Source organism: Harmonia axyridis, chromosome 1 (assembly GCF_914767665.1).
Source record: "Harmonia axyridis chromosome 1, icHarAxyr1.1, whole genome shotgun sequence".
Lineage (NCBI taxonomy): Eukaryota > Metazoa > Arthropoda > Insecta > Coleoptera > Coccinellidae > Harmonia > Harmonia axyridis.
Window position 1 is genome coordinate 70,678,399 of NC_059501.1, and position 21,374 is coordinate 70,699,772.

The 21,374-nt window shown below is 35.0% G+C and overlaps 1 protein-coding gene across 2 annotated transcripts in view; it reads right to left on the reverse strand.

Annotated features, from left to right (window-relative positions):
* Positions 1-21,374, reverse strand: part of LOC123671128 (phosphatidylinositol 4-kinase beta) — a 63,269-nt gene that overhangs the window by 35,459 nt on the left and 6,436 nt on the right. Inside the window, exon 1 of one of the 2 annotated variants that reach the window (XM_045604820.1) lies at positions 17,298-17,490. The exons of the other annotated variant lie outside the window; for it this stretch is intronic. The gene's annotated coding sequence lies outside the window, so the exon portion shown is untranslated. Of the gene's footprint in view, positions 1-17,297; positions 17,491-21,374 lie in introns of those variants that run through there. 2 annotated transcript variants of the gene reach the window in all.

The window sequence follows — 21,374 nt, forward strand, 5'->3', positions numbered from 1 at the left end:
TAGTGATCTGAAATCCCGTTTCATACAGATGTAAATGAACCTATAGATATCATTCAATAATTCTTGGGCCTGGCTCACAGGTGGCAACGCCTATGTCATATCACTTTTTTCTCTCGTTAGTAGCAAGCTTCAAAAGATGGGTGTCAAAATTTCGGAATATAGAGTCAAGTCTAAGTCTAGATCTAGATATTGAGGGTTGAGTGACGCTACATTTGTTTTTATTTGAAGAATGAATAAAACGGGTTTCGTGTATTGATAAAACACTGTTTTTTCATAGGAAAAATACCGTGAAGCCAAGCAATGGCGTGATAAATGGTACTCAGACTCAGATTCATCGAGTACAACAGTTGTTGACTTCAAACGTGGTCAAAAAACCACCGTCGATGCTAGACATTCTGGTATCCCGATTTATGCCGTTGTTCCATAAAACATAAAGAAAGTCCCAGAAAAGACATTGAACGATCATAAGTTGAAATTGCGTAAAATAGCGATGGATTTGAAGATATCAGAAGGCATTGTGTTCACTATTTTGCTTGAATATGTGAATTCGTGTTAGGAGGATCAATGCGACATAACAACTTTTTTGTATAGCTCTTAAACAACGTTGACTCGCGAAATGATTTCGCGAGGAAATTAAGACTAGTGTGAACGCCTCTTTGCCTTTGAGTAATTGCTTTGTGGGGGAGACTTTGCTGCAGACCCGACCTCAGTTTGTTTTTGTCCACGAATCAAAGAATTTCGCTCATCGAGCGAAATTCCCTCGCGAAATAATTTCGCGAGGAGTGAAAACGCCTCCTCACCCCTGAGTAATTACTTTGTCGGATACTTCGCTGCGGACCGGACCTCAGTCTGTTTTTGTCCACGAATCACAGAATTTCGCTCATCAAGATTCGATTAATGCAAACGTAGCCTCCATATTTGCGCGAGGGATGGACAAAGAAAAGTTCTTGCAGCTCATCGAGAATTCTTGTGGAACACAAAAAAAACAAAAATTATCTTGATTGGAATTCGTTGAAAAGAGAACAAAAAACAAGTTTGTGAGCTCGCCTGACTCGCGCAATTTTTCGCATTGAATGTCGCTGTTTTGGGAAGTGCGAAATTCTCCTGACTTCACGTCAGTACTTCACCAATTATTTCGTTCCACTCTGTAACAACTTCAATTGAAGTTTAAAACGCGTCCAGAAATGATGTTACCCCTCCAGGGTTCTATCGATCAAAACCGCACCTACCCTCACAGAATGATTAGCCGAAAAAATAAGGGTGCGACCTCATAACGGGCTATTCACCACTATAGTTTCCATCAACCAAACACACGAAATTGCGTGAACGCTTCTTTTTTTTTCGAAGAGGTTTTCGAGTCGATATCGGCGGGTTCAACTTGAGGTCACCCCGTCGAAAAGGGAGAGGGGAGAGGTATCGGGTGCAACGACATGTCAATTTATCACAATAATTAAATGAAAGTTTATTTCGGGATTGTCGAGAAATACCATCACTAAAAACAAATGGAGTGTTGTGGGGTTGTTTTCTACAAGATTTATTGAGTGGGGGGGAAATCGCCTAGCTTGGTTTGGTTTGTTTTCGATGGATCTAAATGAATGGAACAACACCTACGAGGCGATTTATGGTTGTCGGCAAAAAAACAGTGGAATCTATAAATTCGACAGGAAGTTCCACGATTTTAGCGATGACTATTTTTTTTGGAGTGTTTTTTACTGGCAATCGCAACAACAAAATTTAAATTTGAATTTTCGGATTTTGAGCATGATGTCATAGCTAACTTTGAAACAATTGCTAAGTATTTCAAAGTTTAATTGAATTATCTTTCAGATTATTCCAAAAGTTTGGTTTCAGAATTGAATTTCACATTTAAATAATCAATGAACTTTGGGAAGAATTTGTGATTTGAAAAAGAATTTGTTCTATCAATTATGGTTTTTCGTCTATTATGGATGAAGATTTATAATTTTTTCCTAGAAGGATACCTAATTTATTCATATATAATTTTAAAAAATGGACCAAAAGAAAAGAAATTTAAAGAATTAATATTCGTCGTATTGTAGACTAATTTGAAAGTGAACCTTATTTACACGATACAAAAGTACTAGTGCTTGGTGAAAATTTAAAATTTGTCTTCAATACGACGAAAAGTGAGTCAATTAACTAAATTATGTTGTCCATGAATTAAATCTTCTCAATTTTATCTCATTAATCAGAAAGGAACACTGATTTTGATGAGACAATTTAACAATTTCTAAACGTGTTTGCAGCGATGATAAAATTTCATAACCTACTGAACACAAATGACATTAGAAATGTCAAAAAATGATACACAATATCGCTATTATATTAGATCTAATGAAATTTTTTAATTTTAAATTGCATCATTCCTATTAAAAAATCCTTCCCAATAAAGAATGTTTCTTCAACGATAAAGCGACGGTATAGAAAAAAAAAGCTACTCTGATTTTCTTATTGCTACTTCAAATTTACACGCAAAAATTTTCGCTACTTCTTGTGTGGCAATTAACATAAAATTTCAAGCAGGGAATTAGTATATTAGATCTATGTACAGGGTGGGCAAATAAGCGAGGTAAGCGGCTATATCTCAGGATCCACTCATCGTAGAGACTTGCGGTAAAAAATTTTACGACTAAAGTAAACAAAAAAAAACACTGGAAATTGTTTTGAAGTTCATACCTCCACCGCTAGGGGGCGTAATAGCTATCGTCAAGTAGAAAAATGCATTTTACTCGAAAATTTTTCATATTAAGTTGGAAAAAAAATATCATCACTGTAAACCTTGGAAAATTCTCTATCTGTTTGGATTGTCACTTTCGATTTTGCGACATAAAATAAGGGTGGGGGAAAGATAGAAATCTGACTGATTGAAATGTCTGGAACTTCAGTTTGGCTCAACATTTTTGAGCAAATTAGATCTTATTTGAGAGACAACATCTTGTTGATTAAGGAAAAAATATACTCATGATGAATTTGATTCAGCTGCTTCCGATAGGGAGCGCTGAGTCAGAAGTTCATTGTTTTGTTCATTTTTCTCTGAAATTTCAAATGTAATGATAGAATTTTCTTAACAGAAACAGAAGTTCCATCAAATTTGTATGAAAACGCCTGAAGGTCGCAAAGCGATAATTTCATGCGTTCTGAAGTTATGGCCGAAAGAAGATATTCTTCAACTGATGCACTGCGAAAAACCAAATTGAGTCTTCAAGTTCTAACAGAAACAGAAATCCCATCAAATTTGTATGAAAAAACCAAAAGGTCGCAAAGCGATAGCTTCAGGGGTTCTCTAGTTATGGACGAAAAAAGATATTCTTCAACTGATGCACTGAAAAACTAAATTGTGTCTTCTTTCGGCCATAACTCCAGAACGCCTGAAGCTATCGCTTTGCGACCTTTTGGTTTTTTCATACAAATTTGATGGGATTTCTGTTTCTGTCAGAACTTAAAACACAATTTGATTTTTCGCAGTGCATCAGTTGAAGAATATCTTCTTTCGGCCATAACTTCAGAACGCCTGAAATTATCGCTTTGCGACCTTTAGGTTTTTTCATGCAAATTCGATGAAATTTTTGTTTCTGTTAAGAAAATCCTATCATTACATTTGAAATATCAGAGAAAAGTGAACAAAACAATGAACTTTTGACTTAGCGCTCCCTATCGGAAGCAGCTGAATCAAATTCATCATGAGTATATTTTTTCCTTAATCAACAAGATGTTGTCTCTCAAATAAGATCTAATTTGCTCAAAAATGTTGAGCCAAACTGAAGTTACAGACATTTCAATCAGTCAGATTTCTATCTTTCCCCCACCCTTATTTGATGTCGCAAAATCGAAAGTGACAATCCAAACAGATAGAGAATTTTCCAAGGTTTACAGTGATGATATTTTTTTTCCAACTTAATATGAAAATTTTTCGAGTAAAATGCATTTTTCTACTCGACGATAGCTATTACGCCCCCTAGCGGTGGAGGTATGAACTTTAAAACAATTTCCAGTGTTTTTTTTTGTTTACTTTAGTGGTAAAATTTTTCACCGCAAGTCTCTACGATGAGTGGTTCCTGAGATATAGCCGCTTACCTCGCTTATTTGCCCACCCTGTACATGCAAAATCTCAACCCAATCTGATCTATTGTAACGGAAATATAGGACAATTATTTTCTTGTATTCTTTTTGAATATTCTATGGTTCTGAAGATTTGAGCAGCTCGAAATTTTTGTTAAATTTTTCTCGATATTCTTTTTGAAATTTTCCTGGTTATGGTGATGCCATAAACATGATATTCTGCATGAGCTCTAAATTGTTAGTTCACATTTAGTTAGTGCAACATTTCATTTCGATCTAAGTGGTTATAAATAAATTATCAGTAGTTATATCCAAAGGACATTGATAATAGACGAGATAATTGTATGACAAGCTCGTTACTTGACGAGCTTGAGAAATGTGTCATAATATTATGAGGCATTTGTCAATGCCCGAGAGATATTCGGCGGAAAATTTTTTGACAAAAAAATGTATGCCTTTATTAAAATTTAACTAAACATTAGATTCGTTGCTGTTCTCTTCTATAGTTGATCTATTACCATTGCATTGTGGGTATCTCAGGATGATTCAAATACTACATATATTGTTGAATATTATTGATCATAATGTTATAGTCATTATAGTACTTTTTTGCAAGAATTTGCATAAAAATTTTTATATTCGGTCCCGTCTTTTTTTCTCATATTGACCGTCCAATATTTTGGTATCAACGTCAATTCTTCTAAGCTCTTATTTTCATTCAAATAATTTTGTCGTTCTCAGCAAAAATTCATAAATATTCCCCAAATATATTTGTGGCTGTATATTGTATTTCTGGGAATTTTTCTTTGGTTAGCGCATTTATACTTTGTTATACTTTGCACGAATGCATTGCCAAAACGTGACTTTTTGAAATTTATTAGGAATGTAGTTGTCAAACTCAATCGTGTTCATAATGATTGATAATTGCACTGAATGCAATTATCGTTAGTAATTGCACAAGTGCATCAAAATTATCCATAATTTTACATAACATCGTGTGAAAAACTGCATGAGTTCATTTGTGAAGGTGGAGGGCCCTTTCTCCAAAAATGAAAATGACCGAATGCAGTTTTTCAAAGAAAACACACTGGAATGCGAAATTATCCGGTCATTTTGATGCACGAGTATAATTCAGGGGAATATTTCCCGAATAAACTGTTACATTACTTGTCAAACTGATGTAGAATGGAATTGCCATAGATTCGAACTGTGTAAGATGCATAGAAACTATGCATCTATGAACAGTGCAATTATCGCAGGGCTATTTCGCTTCCTTCAATGCAATTATCGCTGTAATTTTCGATAATTGTTCTTCATTTACATAGAATTTTTGACAAGAGGGAAATAATCGCTGTAATTTTCGATAGTTGCACTCCATTTACATACAATTTTTGACAGGAGGGAAATATTCAGTGTAATGTTGACATGATTGGGTAAAATTAAAATTAAATAATTAAAATATGACACAAAATAACAAAATTTCATTGGTTGTTAGAACTGTCACAAATTTTTCAGAAAAACAAATTTTTGAAAATACATATTTATCGACTTTTGGCAATTCACCAACTTATCCTAACCTTAAAATTCAAAATTGCTAGGCGGTTTCATTCGAGTGTTTAGGTTTTTACGTCCGGACCGGCAACACATAATACACACTGTCAAAATGATAAAGCGAGCGATATGTTCGGGGAACACCCGCCCAAAAATGAACTTCCAAGGTTAATTCGATTTTGAGACAGCTTGGTTACCCCACTAATAACGACAACACTTCCAGAGCTCCATTATTGGAAAGTAGACCCCGCTGCCGCAGCCAGGGTTACTAGCTTCTTTTCTTCTATGGTAATCAACAGGAAGTGACCTTAAAAGGCTTCCGTCTATTTCCGGCATCGTCTCTGGTGATGGATGTTTTTTTCCGAGGCGATATCATGTCGATTACCCCAAAGGTTGGTAGTTTTGAAACGTCGCTTCATTTCGTAATCAGCCCACGATTTCGCCGAAGGTCAACAGTTAAAACGGTTCTTCACAATTAAAGGAAGCGAGGTTCATCATATTCGAAGTCCTCTGACCTATCCTATCTGCATATCCAATTTCATTGTTTTGTTGTTGACGGTTCTGTATTGGCAAATTTCTTAATTGAGCAGAATTGCAATTTGCAATCATATCGAATTGTTGATTGGGTGGAATTGAAGAATAATACCCATAATTATCGAAAAGGGTCACGAGAAAATATGTTGAAATGTTTACAACTTCTAGCTATAGATTTATAAATAATATACAGATGAATCTGGAAAAATCCTCAATTTTGTTGAAGAAAACATCAAATGTGTTAAACCTATAAGGGATGATTTTTCAGTTCGATGCTGACAATGTTGAGGTAATCAAATTATTCTGGACGATCATCACAAGGGATTTTTCCAATTTCAACTCAATGTTCTATTTTCGAAACTATTCGCTCTTTCTTATTCAGCTAAAATTCTCATTTAGAGGGTAATCAAAAGTGTTATCGAAGACTTCGATAGTTCACGAGGCTATGTCCTTTTGTTAGCTCAAGGCAACTTCTCGGAATAAGTGAAAGTAAGAAACAATAATATGTCTGATTGGCACTCATTTAGATACACATCTAAAAGTATAGAGAACTCGAAACTCATGGTTTCACATTGACTGATTCTCATCATTCAATGAATGATTTTCGCTTATTGAACGCTTCGATGAAGGTTTTTCCGTCTAAACTAAAAGCAAAGTTTGAACACATTTTTAACAATAACCTTGGTTTCGAACGTTCATGAAAAATAAATAGTTTAATTAATGAAACGAGTGATCTTTTGTCAGAAAACATTAGTGCTAGTACTGCTAATGTTGCACCCAAATTTAAATACTTCCTAGTTACCTGCGTGGATGGAGAACACTTATGAAAATATTCTTAATGAAATATTTCAAGAAAAGAACAATCTTGTGTACTAACAATTGAAACAATATATGATTATTTCCATTTAAAAAAAGTAAAAGAGTTTGCATAAAACGTTCCACATTGTCTTCACCGTTGCTTTTCATATTGACCGCCCAATCTTTTAGTATCAACGTCAATTCTTCTAAGTTCCTATGTTCATTCAATTCATATTCTCGTTCGCAGCAAAAATTCATGAATATTCCCCAAATATATTTGTGACTGTATGTTGTATTTCTGGAAATATTTCTTTGATTAACGCATTTATACACGCTTTGCCAAAACGTGACGTTTTGAAATTTATTCGGAATGAAGTTGTCAAACTCAATCGTGTTGTCATAGTGATTGATAATTGCACTGAATGTAATTATCGTAAGTAATTGCACAAGTGCATCAAAATTACCGATAATTTTGCATGACAGCGTGTTGTCATAAAAACTGCATGAGTTCATTTTCATTTTTGGAGAAAGGGCCCGACACCGAAGGTGAAAATGGCCATTTTGCGGATATCGTCATTGAATAAATTATCTAACCGAAAATTGAAGCGGTCTGAAAATATTTTAGGTTGAAGGATCATTGTCTTGAACATCAACATGCAAATTTTCAGCACAAATGATGATCATTTCTCCATGAACGTCAGATAGGCCAGCGTTTCTCAAATTACATCTACATCATTGAGGGGGCGCACAAGAAATTGTAAATAAAAGGATAAAGATAAAATGTTAGAGAGAGATTTAAAAAATAACTATTCATAAAAGAATGAGAAATTAAATTGTGTTGCCAATGTATCGTGAAGGGTCTTCGAGAAATGAATTATCCAAAGATCTAAACAATTATAAATGCAGAATCATTTAACTGAGAGAGCTTAATCGAGAAATTAAAATTAAAAACCTAACTAAAATATGCCTGATCTCAAGAAAAAATTGAGAATTATGATTTTAAACATAAAACTAAAAGTATAGGTGTATATGCACAATTTTTTCGCATGTAGAGGGAGCAAAATTTTTCGAATTACAACAGGGGGGCGCGAAATGCAAAGGTTTGAGAATCGCGAAAAAATGCTTTTGCATTCTTGCATACATATTGCAAGCTTTTCATGTTGCATATAATCCAACATCTAATAAAAACCAATACATCCATTCCAACCTCGCGATATCTCTATTCACCAGATATTCAGTTTCAGAGAAAGCGGAAGAACAATCCGCACCAGTCTTGAACAAATGCGTGGAGATCTCCATTCATTCAAGTGGACGGAATTTCGCGCGCGATCAAATCGGTTCGAAACTCAGGAGAAATCTCTTCGCGCGTCTGGTGGCGAGATTTCCCGCGGAACAACCATCGGAGAACGAATGTCGTAGAAAGTTATCCTTAATGGGAGACTTAATTAGTCAGCTCTTCATTTGGATGTTAATTCGCGTAGGAATGACGCCTAACAGAGTCAACATGGAGATCTCGTTAGACTTTTCTCACGATATCGAGTGTCCCGGCCTTCGTTCTCTATCCAGACCGACCTTCTCGGCTCGTCGAGGTGATCTTGTGTATGACTGCATTTATTGTACATACTGTCATGAAAGTAGCCAGTTATTTAAAACACTGCAAACTACAAACCGTTTTATGTAGGGTGTTCATAAATTGGAGGAGTTGGATAATTTTAAGAAAAAAGTCTTATAAACTAGGGGCCGCAAACGCTTTGTTTTCGAGAGACAGAGTGTTTCTTGTTGTCTCACCTTTTACTGATGATAACATCAAGCCAAGTAGCCTGAAATTTCAACCAACTACTTGACTTGAAAGTATTCTGCAAGCTCGTGCGCGCTTTCGCGCTTAGACAAAATGAGGGGATTCCCCGAGATTCGAGATGACTAAAGCGATGGCCAGTGTATCTCTTTTGTGGTTTTTTCGCATTCCTATGAAATTTTCAGTATGAGGAAATCTGTTGGTAGATTTTAGAAATATAACATTTTGAGTATCAGCTCCAGCGACGGAGAAACTGAGGTACAGAGACGATTGAGAATTGGGATGCCTAGACGGTTCCCATGAATCAATTTATTGTTCACTGAGGTTCTGTTCTATGTGATTCTAGAAGATTGTACGCAAACATAATAAAATCATAAGACTTCTTTGGTGGCTGTCGACTGGGAATAACTACAAAGGGTTAAGGAAACTACGAAGGGCACCTCATTTAAAACAGATGGTGTAAATTTCAGTTGGAAATATACCATCATCGGGTATTCTATTACATGAAAGAAAAATGTAACTGGAATTTCATTGATAAAATTGAATTGGCCGAATATTTCATATTTATAGATATTCATTTTATAACAGAAAAAAGAGAATTTTATCTTTGCATTCCCAATCAATTCAATTATTTAGGCTCATATGATTTTACAATATGAGACTATGGGAACATAGGTTCAATTGTTTAATTTCTATCGAAGAAATAATCACAAAAGATCAAAAAATAACCATCAATAATATTGATTAATCATGAATCGAATTGATTGATTCTAATTCTGAAAATTAAAAAATATTTGACAAATTTCCGAAAAACTTATTCATAAGATACGTATTTTTTAATTAGTAGTAAAGTATTTCGTATCAAGTCCTTCGAACACTCATGTTTCATGAAATTTTGTATTTGATTATATTATCTGGTACACCTTGGCCAGCGATACCACACTTTTGGGAATATTCTAAGTTATTAGAGGAAAGAACTTTACCATATTAAAGCTAGCAGAAACAGTTTGGAATTTTAGATTTTTTTTTGGCATAATTTCAGGCCAAATTTATTACTTGACATTGACAAACCACTAATTGACATGAACTTGACTTGAATTCAAGTCAAGCCAAATCGATTAGCTTGGATATCAAGTCAGGCAGTAAATCTCTAATTATACTAGTTTATCGAATCTTTATTAATATTCGCTACAGATTCGCTAAATAAGTACCAAAACTTATAATTAATTCATTCATCACATCTAACTAACTGGATCTTTATAATAATTTGGATTTTTCTGAGGATTACTAGAGAATTATTTGAATTTTTTCTCAAAATCAGTAGCAGATACGACAAAACTACAAACCAAAAAGTGTAGTACTGTACCAAAGATTCTTTTTACATTTTTCTTAAATATCACTGGTACACCAGCAAAAAATTCAAGAGAAAAGAAGCGGCACTATTCCAGAAAAAAATGACAGAAGATTTTATTCAAAATTACCATAGCACAAGAAGAAAACTTTGAATTGGAATACATATACCAAATTCAAACAAAAACTACAAATTTTACACAAAAGTTGATTTCCTCTTCCTAACTCCTCAAATAACTAAAATCATGAAAAATAAGGCTTACAAAATCAATTGCGGCAATTGCCTTCCTAGTCCTCTGCTCTTGGAAAATCATCCCTCCACACCTAATTTATGAATGCGACCCTGAATCTAACTTGAATACCCATATCAAATTTCCTCAGAACCGTATAATTTCACTAAGAATAAAAAATCGAATGAGAAATGTTTCCCGGTATTTTGCGTTGCAAATTGAAATTCGTGTGGCGAAGAACAGAAACTGTTATATAATTCGTCGAAGATCAAATTTTTTTAGAGAAAGCTCATGCATCTTGCATCACGATAACTCACGATTTCAAGCGAACTGTGTTTTATTCGTACAATATGGAATCCAATTGTCAGCTTTTATTGAGACACTAATCTGCTTTTATATTCTCTTCGTCCCAATATCAATAAGAATTTATTGAAGGCGACCCCATCAAACCTTCAGAGCATAATATTGGTGCCGTCGATAGTGTGAAAACGTATTCTTCTCGATAGCTGCGAGTTCAAATAAGGTTATCGACCTTAAGGGAAAAAGGGACTGCTGACATTAAGGGGAATATCTCTATAACAGAGAGTATTCAAGTGGTCTTGGCAATGAACATAAAAAAATTGTAAAAAACGAGGAAAGGGCTGACATCAAATCAGGAGCTTTTAAGTACTCGTCATTTATGAGCCAAGTGCAAATTATGATCAACTAACTCAAACGAATCTGCAGGGAAGCAAAGCGATAAAGAAAACGATATTTAAAAAACTCATAACGACTAAAATACCATGAGATACCAATCCAAAACGAAACGCCAAGACTGCGTCTCTAATCTTGAGATCTGCCTGATCTCAAAATATTGCCGGTCTAACTTACAGTGGATATGGGGAGGATTTCTAAATTTAGTAGAATTAATTATTTCTCTAATTCTGTGGTTATTCCGTTCATTCTTCCACATCTTGTAGAACAAAATCTTGCGAGAATATATCAGAAACGCACAGTTTTCATGGTTATATTTTATTATTCTATGTTGGCACTCCGAACTTTCCGCTACGGCTTTATCTGTCAATTCATCAAATTGCCTTAAAGAAATCAGTTCTGCCAACCAACATTTTTCAATGCAAAAATCACTAAATGATATTCATGGAAATATTTCATTAATTTCAATGAAAATGCAATGAATTAGAGAAAATAATGTATAATACTCGTACAGAAGGCTCATTCTACCACTCGTTCATTCCAAAACTCGCCACTTCGTAGCTCGTTTTTGAATTTTGAACTCGTGGAAGAATATCAATGCCTTCTGCACTTGTATTATAAATAACTATTATGCTACCTCGAATACCCTGCTAGGAGACAAAAAATTCTTTAATTTCGAGCTTCGAAAGGTACTAAATTACATCAGAATTCCATACTAATAGTTATCTATAGTAGGTATATTAGAGTAAAATGAATCAACTGATAATGATGCGAAGTATGAATAAATGAGAAAAATAAATCCTAAGTAACAGCGGAAATTGGACGGACATTTCAACAATGAGTGGCTCGTCGCTTGAGTTCAGGCTTTAGAACGATTGCAATGCGCAGATAGCACAAAAACCGCCAGTCTCAACTTAATGAATATGATGGAATATGATATTTCATTGATATAATATCGATAAATGATATCGAACTGTTATACTAATACCGAGAGGTAACGTACAGAAGGATTGTGGACAATCCTGAGCCTTACAATCATGTTGGGCGTGTAAAACAGAATTATCCAGTCAGCCAGCACACACACAGGATCGCAAAGAAACGAAAGTGGCAACAAAACTAGCGAAATTCCAGTAGGGCATTCAAGCATCGAATTCGTTCGTTTTTCTACCGCCAACTGCGAATCTCCTAACCGGCTAAGCGAATTTCCTTCGCGGTATCCCAACGGGCTGAAATACTATAGTGGCGCCCCCTCCAGCTAGGATGTACCGTCATCCGTATCAATGAACACGGCCACGGCCTACTCGACACTCGTTTATTGTTCTACTCGATACCGGCGAACAAAGCCAGGCATTCATTGAGAGGCCTCGATTTTCAAGCCCAAATCAGACGCAATAAACAAGCTCTGGAATGCGGGGAATTCACGATGTGGTAATGTGCATGTAATCCGTTGATGATTACATTACGTTAGTTACACATCCACGAACGGAGGACCATGCTCTGAGCACTTGAAAACTTGTTGGTGCGTTGTAGAAGGATTTGAAAACAATGATAATTAAACGTCGATTAAACTCGACGGATTTTGGGACAGGCTTGCAATTTTGTGAAGTTACACTTTCTCGATTATTCTCCGCATTATTATTTTCAATGGGAAACGTAAATTTTATAACTTTTTTGTCCCGTGTCGGGATCTTTTGCTTTGAAAAAGGAAAGAATAAACCATAGTATAAAATATGCTGTGTTTTCATTTTTCATTCATATTAATGAACAGTCTTCAAAACATAACATTTTATGAGATATCTTGACAGGTTTTTGTTCGAATAGGGTGACGAAAAATTCAATAAATTGCCGATAGAGGAATTTTCAAGAAGAATTTTGAAAAATTTTACCCCATATTTCTGTGAGCGCAAAACCGACGGATTTGAGATTTCGAATTAAAAATTTTGAGCAACCTACAAAATTTCGAGCTGATCGCATCATCATAACCATAGAAAACAAGCATATTGTTGAGAAAAAAATCTGATGTTTCTCTTGACACAGAGTAAAGATTACGCCAGTGAATATAAAATAACAATTTCAAGCTTTCAAATTCAAACATGATATAGAAAAAAAATATGCGTATTGAATTGACGTCACTTGCTTTTGAGAGCTTATTCCTTCATACGCTTCATTAATGTGACCTCATACACCGCCATTTTTGGTTCTCCTGTCAGTGTTCGGAATCCAAACAAATAAATTGTCATTCAAATTAGTACGGTGTCATTGAAGGAGTTGGCTTATTTTCATAAATAAGAGTATTTGAGGAAATATTTCAATATTAATTGATAGACAGAAGGAACGAGGTTAGTACCAGTAAGTTTGAATCCTGTATCATTCCCAAGATTTTGTATAAAGCCGTGTTTATTAGTTGAACTTCAAATTCGAACTTACTGGCATTAATGTCGTGCTTTCTGTCTATCAATTAATAGTAAAATCGTTCTTCAAATAATCTTATTTATCAAAATAAACCAATTTCTTCAACGACAACGTACTAATTTGAATGACAATTTGTTTGTTTGGATTCCGAACACTGACAGGAGAACTAAAATGGCGGTGTTTGATGTCATCACTAATAGAGCGTAAAATACACCCCTAAAATCTTAAGAGACGCGATATTCGAGTGATGCTTTCACATAACAACTCTTCAAATTTGCGTACCTAGACTCGATATTTTTGTAGAGTGTAATACATTGTTGAATTCGAAATTTTTTTTCTTTATCGCCCCATAAAGAGAATCAATATGGCGTCCATAAGAAAAAAAAACGACTATCGCGTCTCTGAAACAACGGAAAACAGGAAAAAGACCCTTAGACTCTATATTGGATAATGGCTATAAACAAAATTTTGTGAAATTATCTCCAAAAACAAATGAGTTATACAGAAAAAAGAAAATCTCGATTTCAGCGTTTTCGAGATATCTCGGGAACCATTGGAGATATTTTGGATCTGTTCACACCACCAACTCATTCATAAATAACGCAACTTTTTTGTAATTTAAGTTACCTTGTCTTTCTAACGGTTTTCGATATCCCTGTAGTGCCCCTCTAAATAGTAACGTAATACAAAAGATTATAAACATGGTTTCGATATTCGATACATCATAAAGGTTGATTAAAAATAATTTGCGAACATTTCACTCGAATAACCAGTTTGTTTAAACAGATTTTGGAATCGGTCAAGGAATTCGTGAAACCGAAAGCGATGTAATAGTATGATCACGATCGATAAAACAGTTGTTTCTAAAATTGCGAAACAGAATGTTAGGTCGACAGAAATACTGTTAATACTAAAAGCAATTTGAATTCGTTTTTTAGAGATCACTCTGCTCTTATCGTCGGATGTATTTTCGATGTATTCCGTATTTATCTGACCCTGAACTTCACTTCTCTTATCGGAACAAAGAGATTATGTTTCAACTGCGTTCTCTGTTCGAAACTATTGGTACTATACCTGGAATGGCACTAAAATCACCTATTTGCCCACATTCCAACTGAATAGGTTCTTTAAACGTGCAAATATTTTCAGATAAGAGCTCATACAATCAGTTTCAACGACGCGTCAAATTACTTGAACGTTTGAAAGGCAAATAAATAATATCGCATTCGTGTTTTTTAAACCGTTTTCAAACAAACGATAGATGATCACGTTGAAATAGAAATATTTCAATTTTAACACAGTGGGTTATTATTTCCCTTTAAATCGAAGAATGCTGCGATGTAAAGAAGAAAAACATAATAAATATCACCTAGTTGGAGTTAGTACACGAGGTTCAAAAATCTCCGAAACTATCATGTGATATTTTGAAGTACAAATATCCCCAGTATTTCCATAACTTCTTAAAACTTAAGCTTGCTCATGCGCAAACATGAAATAACCGGGATTCCAATATTTTGCGTAGTCTCGTCCAATTTTGATAGAGTTTGGTATGGGTATTCGGGTTGGGACATTGAAATTTACATAGGAATTTTCCCTTTTTTAAACATAGGGTGTGCGTTGCGCATGCATAACTTAGATATTTTCGGAAGTAACTTACTGTGGAGCGCTGATTTTTAAGAAACAAAGGACGAGGAGGCATAACGCCAAAATCATGGGTACAGTTTTTTTTGGTTATTACAAATACTTCGTTCATGATGGGTCAAAAGAAGTGTAGAAACCCATGAAATATTGTATCAAAGGTTGACCCTGAGCAATTCGGCTGATGACATTTTTTTCTAAATCACTACCAATCGTGAAATTGTCAAAGATCAACGAACTTTAATATCACAATTAACAAATTTTAGCTGTTTGAATTTTATCTCGAGTGGTATTCGACGTAACTATTCAACTAGAAAATTAGCCAAAAAGTAATATGATTATGTTTGACAAATCTTAAAAATCAACAACTCTAGGAAAAATTTTAAAAATTAATTGAAGAAAAGAATTTGTCAATAAATTTCCAAAGTAAAAAGTACAATTGTTGTAATTAGTCATTTGGGAATTATTACTCTCAATTACAGAGGACGAAATCCGATCTGATGATGTATGATCTGATCCTGAATTTATTTTGATTGGCTGCAGATATATGATTATCTTCTCAACGATTTTGAACAAGTTTTAGGTGATGTTCTGCATCTAGTTGCAGATATGGTTTTGAGGACACTTGAATGTTTTAATGAACTCTGGTTCATTACTGCTTTTTTGGGCAATGCTGAAATGACAGAAGGTGCTTCATTTTGAAAAAAAATCACATTTTCAGTTGCCACCAGTGATGTACAAAAAGGGCATCATGGTCTCACTACCCCCCATTTTTAACGCCATCGGTGTAATCATAAAAATTATGCAATTTTCGCATTCACAATTCAATTTTGAGTAAGAAATGTATAGTTTATTGAATACAGAAAAACTAACCTTTTCAAAAAAAATGTCGCTTTTATGAATACAAGCATATTAGTATTGAAAAATTTGTTCGGCAGAAATTAATTTTACAATACCAATTACTGGTTCAATATCAACTGTATATTCAACAACAAAAAAATGACACTTCCACATCAAACTGATGTTGTTTTTCGAAATAGATTGATTACCTATTGAAGTGTTTCAACACCCCTGCAAGAAACTAGCTTTGGTGAAAAAATGCATGTGAAAGTGTCATTTTTTTGGTTGAATTATTCGAGAAATGGGCATTGTCATTTAAACAGTGTGGTATCGTGTTACACTTCTTTCGGACCAGTCTGTAGAGTAACTGTCGATTCCTTCAGAATTTGAACAATTCTCCAAGCCCAAAATTACCAAGAGTTATCGACTGATCGAGAACTATTGACTCACTCTGAATAATAGGTTAAAAAAGTAGAGTTATAGCTTAAGCGGCAAATTTTAATCTGGTAGTAGTAAATTTAATGTGCGGGTGCAACAGCATTGAAAGATTTAACTGAGTACTGTCGATTCCTTCAGAATTTGAATCATTCTTCAAACCCTAAATCACCAAGAGTTATCGACTGATCGAGAACTATTGACTCACTCTCTATAATAGGTTAAAAAGGTAAAGTTATAGCTTAAGCGGCAAATCCTAATCTGGTAGTAGTAAATTTAATGTGCGGGTGCACCAGTATTGAAAGATTTAACTGAGTACTGTCGACTCCTTCAGAATTTGAATCATTCTTCAAACTCTAAATCACCAGAGATATCGACTGGTCGAGAACTATTGACTCACTCTGTATAATAGGTTAAAAAAAATAGAGTTATAGCTTAAGCGGCAAATTTTAATCTGGTAGTAGTAAATTCAATGTGCGAGTGCAACAGCATTGAAAGATTTAACTTAGTACTGTCGATTCCTTCAGAATTTAATTCATTCTCCTAGCCCAAAATTACCAAGAGTTATCGACTGATTGAGAACTATTGACTCACTCTGATTGAAAAAGTAGAGTTATAGCTTAAGCGGCAAATCTTAAACTGGTAGTAGTAAATTTAATGTGCGGGTGCAACAGCATTGAAATATTCAACTCGAGTTAAAAAATTATTTTGGATTACACGGTGCACATTTTGCACTTTCAGTTTCCGAGGTAAACAACATCGTTGTCGAAACTTTCGTACAGTTTCTATGGAATAGTATGTTTACTAAAGTCCACCGCGAACTCGAAAAACTCCATTTCCCTCCGTCTACGTTTACTACACCCAGTTGCCAACAAACTGGCCGTCGACCAAGCACCGAGAGAGACTCTCTCTCTTATAATTAGCAACAATGTCCCACTAACCTTCGCCAATACCACCCACAAGAGCCGTCATCCTCGTCTGGGCCGTCTGCAGCTAGCGCGGTAACGCACGCACGTACTCAGAGGGGTCCGGTTCGCGAATCTCCGCACGAATTCACGCGCGCGACAGCGCTATTCAAAACGTTTGAAACGGACCGTGGCTGGTACCTCCAAAATCGACGACGAAGACGCCAGGACTGAGCGGGCTGCGCCTCCGATGCCGGCGACATGGCGTTGCGGCGACGTTTCATCGTCGCGATCGTTTTGCGGCGGCCGCGGTCGTAAAGGCCGGTTCGCACTAGGGAGCGTCCGACTTTGTTTTCGAAAATAGAATCTTGTTCATCCTGTTAAGATTTGACAAGCCAGTCGAAATCTATATACATATTGGTCATTTGAACCAATACATTTTGGTCCGTCGAACACGGATAACCAGGTTATACACATCCGTTGATTTGAAATATGGAGAGTTATTCATAACTCGATAATTCAATATTTCAACCACCATTCTACTGTATAATACCCTAGTCAGACCTCAGTGGTTTGGATGCCAATGACAATCACTAATATTGATAAAATTATTACGCACATGGTTTCAATTCTTTACATCACTTATTTTCCCAACAGCTCAAATTTCACTTCAGCTGCTTCACGACGACCAAAGAATGCTTTAGTTTTGCGGACTGTGATTGAATTTTAAAAATTCCTATGCCGACATAGTTTCAACTTTTTATTAAATATAAAAAGAGGACAGCTTCAAAAGTGATAGTTGCCCAGATAGCGGGCTAATAAAAATGAAAACCCTTTTTGGAAAACCCTGTATAAGGCAGAATCATCAAATTTCGAGGTTTGGAATCTACACTTCAGAGATTGGATATTCTACATGAATCACCCTGTATATTATAAAACGCTGCTAATTAAAGAAAGAGGTTCAAATTCAATGTTAGGATTTCTGGAACTACAACAGAGGAAAATGGAAGAACATTTTCGAACTCGAACCCTGAACAGATCGCTCAGTAATTTTCGAATTTTGAACCGAAAATGTCCGTAAGTTATTCGTTTTTGAAATAATGAGTGACAGACTATTTTGTCGCCAAGAACATACTCCTAAACTTGCTACACATATATAAGAAACATACTATGTACATACAGTTCTGTGGTCTCCATGGGAGGCGCAGCTATTGCACCTTTGGAAACCTCATATAAACTTTATTATGTTAAGTGAACTTCAAGGACGTTATTGGCCTCAAAAAGAAAGAACGCTCAAAAGGTGCTGACTTCACTTCCATCCTAATTTCTCTAATTTGCTCAAAAATGTTGAGCCAAACTGAAGTTACAGGCATTTCAATCAGTCAGATTTCTCCCTCTCCCCTACCCTTATTTGATGTCGTAAAATCGAAAGTGACAATTCAGAAAGATAGAGAATTTTCCAAGGATTACAGTGATGATTTTTTTTCTTCAACTTTATATGAAACAATTTCGAGTAAAATTCATTTTTCTACTCGACGATATCTATTTCTCCCCCTAGCGGTAGGGGTATGAACTTCAAAACAATTTCCAGTGTATTTTCTTGTACACTTTAGTGGTAAAATTTTTTACCGCAAGTCTCTACGATGAGTGGATCCTGAGATATAGCCGCTTACCTCGCTTATTTGCCCACCCCGTACAGTGCATCCCATTTTGGGTGAGACAGCCAGGTTTCTCGTTTGTTATTTAAGATAGGGTCTTGCGGTTTTCACGTTCCTGTCCTACTTTTTCGTGAAACTCAAGTTGACCTAATCAGATTTTGCATAATTGTTTCCGTTCAAAAGATACAGGGTGATTTTGGAAATTGATACTTTTGGGACCCCTCCTTTATCTCCGAAGTTATTGGAAATAATACTGAGGTGAAAACTACGTCTGAATCAGAATTTTGCGTAGAATCCAGTGGCGTACTCAATTTTTTTTTTCGGGGTATGGTTTTGAAGATTCAACACAAACCTATATTTTTTTCAATAGAACACCCTATATATCATTACTTCGTTGAATTCGTTATTTTTTTCCCTTCAAAATGATGTATGATACTATATAGGTAGAATGGTCAGAAATGTTGAAAAAACACTAAAACATCAAATAATGATGATTTTTTGTTAATGAGCAATGGATTTCCCATATGAAAAAAAGGTTCAATTGGATAATTTTAATTTGTGATTTTTATAAATAGTAGAGTAAGCAAACAAAGATAATACACTCATCACTTACATGAAAAACAAAACGTAGGTACCTACCTAATAGCAACAAATAAATAATACAAAAATTCATAAACATTGCATGATATATCACAGCTTAAACTGTTCAAATTACTGTCCATTTTCCTCTAATACATAATTGACAAATATTTTCAATACGCCTGAGTGCATTTAATATTATAAAAGGGTGGTTTTGTAAATCCTGGAAAACTGCCTCTGTTGATGCACGAAGTTCTTCGAGACTGTTATGTCTTTTACTGTAGTATATTATATGTATTAGGGAAAATGGACAGCAATTTGAACAGTTTAATCTGTAAGATATTATGAAATGTTTATGAATTTTTGTATTATTTATTTGTTGCTATTAGGTAGCTACCTACGTTTTGTTTTTCATGTTAGTGATGAGTGTATTATCTTTGTTTGCTTACTCTACTATGAATAAAAATCACAAATTAAAATTATCCAATTGATTCTTTTTTATATTGGAAATCCATTGCCCGTTAACAAAAAAAAAAATCATCATTATTTGATGTTTAAGTGTTTTTATAACATTTCTGATCATCCTACCTATATAGTATCATACATCATTTTGAAGGGAAAAAAATAACTAATTCAACGAAGTGATGATATATAGGGTGTTCCATTAAAAAAAATATAGGTTTGTGTTGAATCTTCAAAACCATACCCCGAAAAAAAATTTGAGTACGCCACTGGACTCTACGCAGAATTCTGATTCAGACGTAGTTTTCAGCTCAGCATTATTTCTAATAATTCCGGAGATAAAGAAGATACATTCAATCTGACAGTGCCCTACTCAAAATTGAATGAAATATACATTCAACCTGTCAACACTTTTAAAATATGGCCAATGAAACACTTTAAACACATTCATTAACCCCAAACAGGACTCTCTAACCAGTCTGTAACGACTATCGAACATTGAAAAAACGCTGAACATAAATTTTGGAATTTTCATGGTTTTCAACGCGAAAGGGTGATTATACAACGATGCAAATTTAAAACATGAAGATCCGTCGTCGTTTGTATTTTTCAAGAAATTAACGATCCATCCCAAGTGGAAACGGCTGGATTGTGTCTCTTTTACCTGCTGCATGCAAATACAAATTGCGGAGTTAACCCTTTTTTTCCATCCAATTTTAGTTCGCGTTTAACACCTGTTCGAATGAATATTTCCCTCATATACATAGAACTTCTCATGGCAGGAAAAAATATAGCGTTAATTGCTCTACAGAGCGAAAATTGCATCGCGGCAACATCCTGTCGTCAAGGACACCACAAAAAATACTGAAATATATCAGATGAACTTCAAAAAGTCAAAAAGATGCCGATTTTTGGCGAGGGGTCTCTCACTGGGGAAATTTAGTGTACACTTCTCCTCTGATGACCAAACTTTGTACGGTGTACGAAGTTGTACCACATTCACTTCTTCTTCCTGTTTTTTTCGAAGCAAATGAGTAGAGGGCAGCACTCTTATAATACCATTTTCCTTAAAAAACCACACAAGGTGGAGGAAAACCATTAGTTTCATTCATAGAGTAATAAACATTGATAGAGGGAGTATACGCAATTTTTACATGTCCCCAACATGGTTAGATTACGTTGTCGGATTGTGATTTTCAAATCCACAATTTTACTATATCGTTATGAATGTATATTATATTGAATGAAATATATTTATTTGAGTGATTCCCGATTAAAAATGCAAATTTGAATATTTGGAATCCGAAATTTTTCCTAATTGTCGAATTTATAATAAACATAATATTTATTAATTTCTGTATCTACCTGCTGAAATCCAAGGTTTGGCAACTTTTACTATCCTAGTGTCATCGGT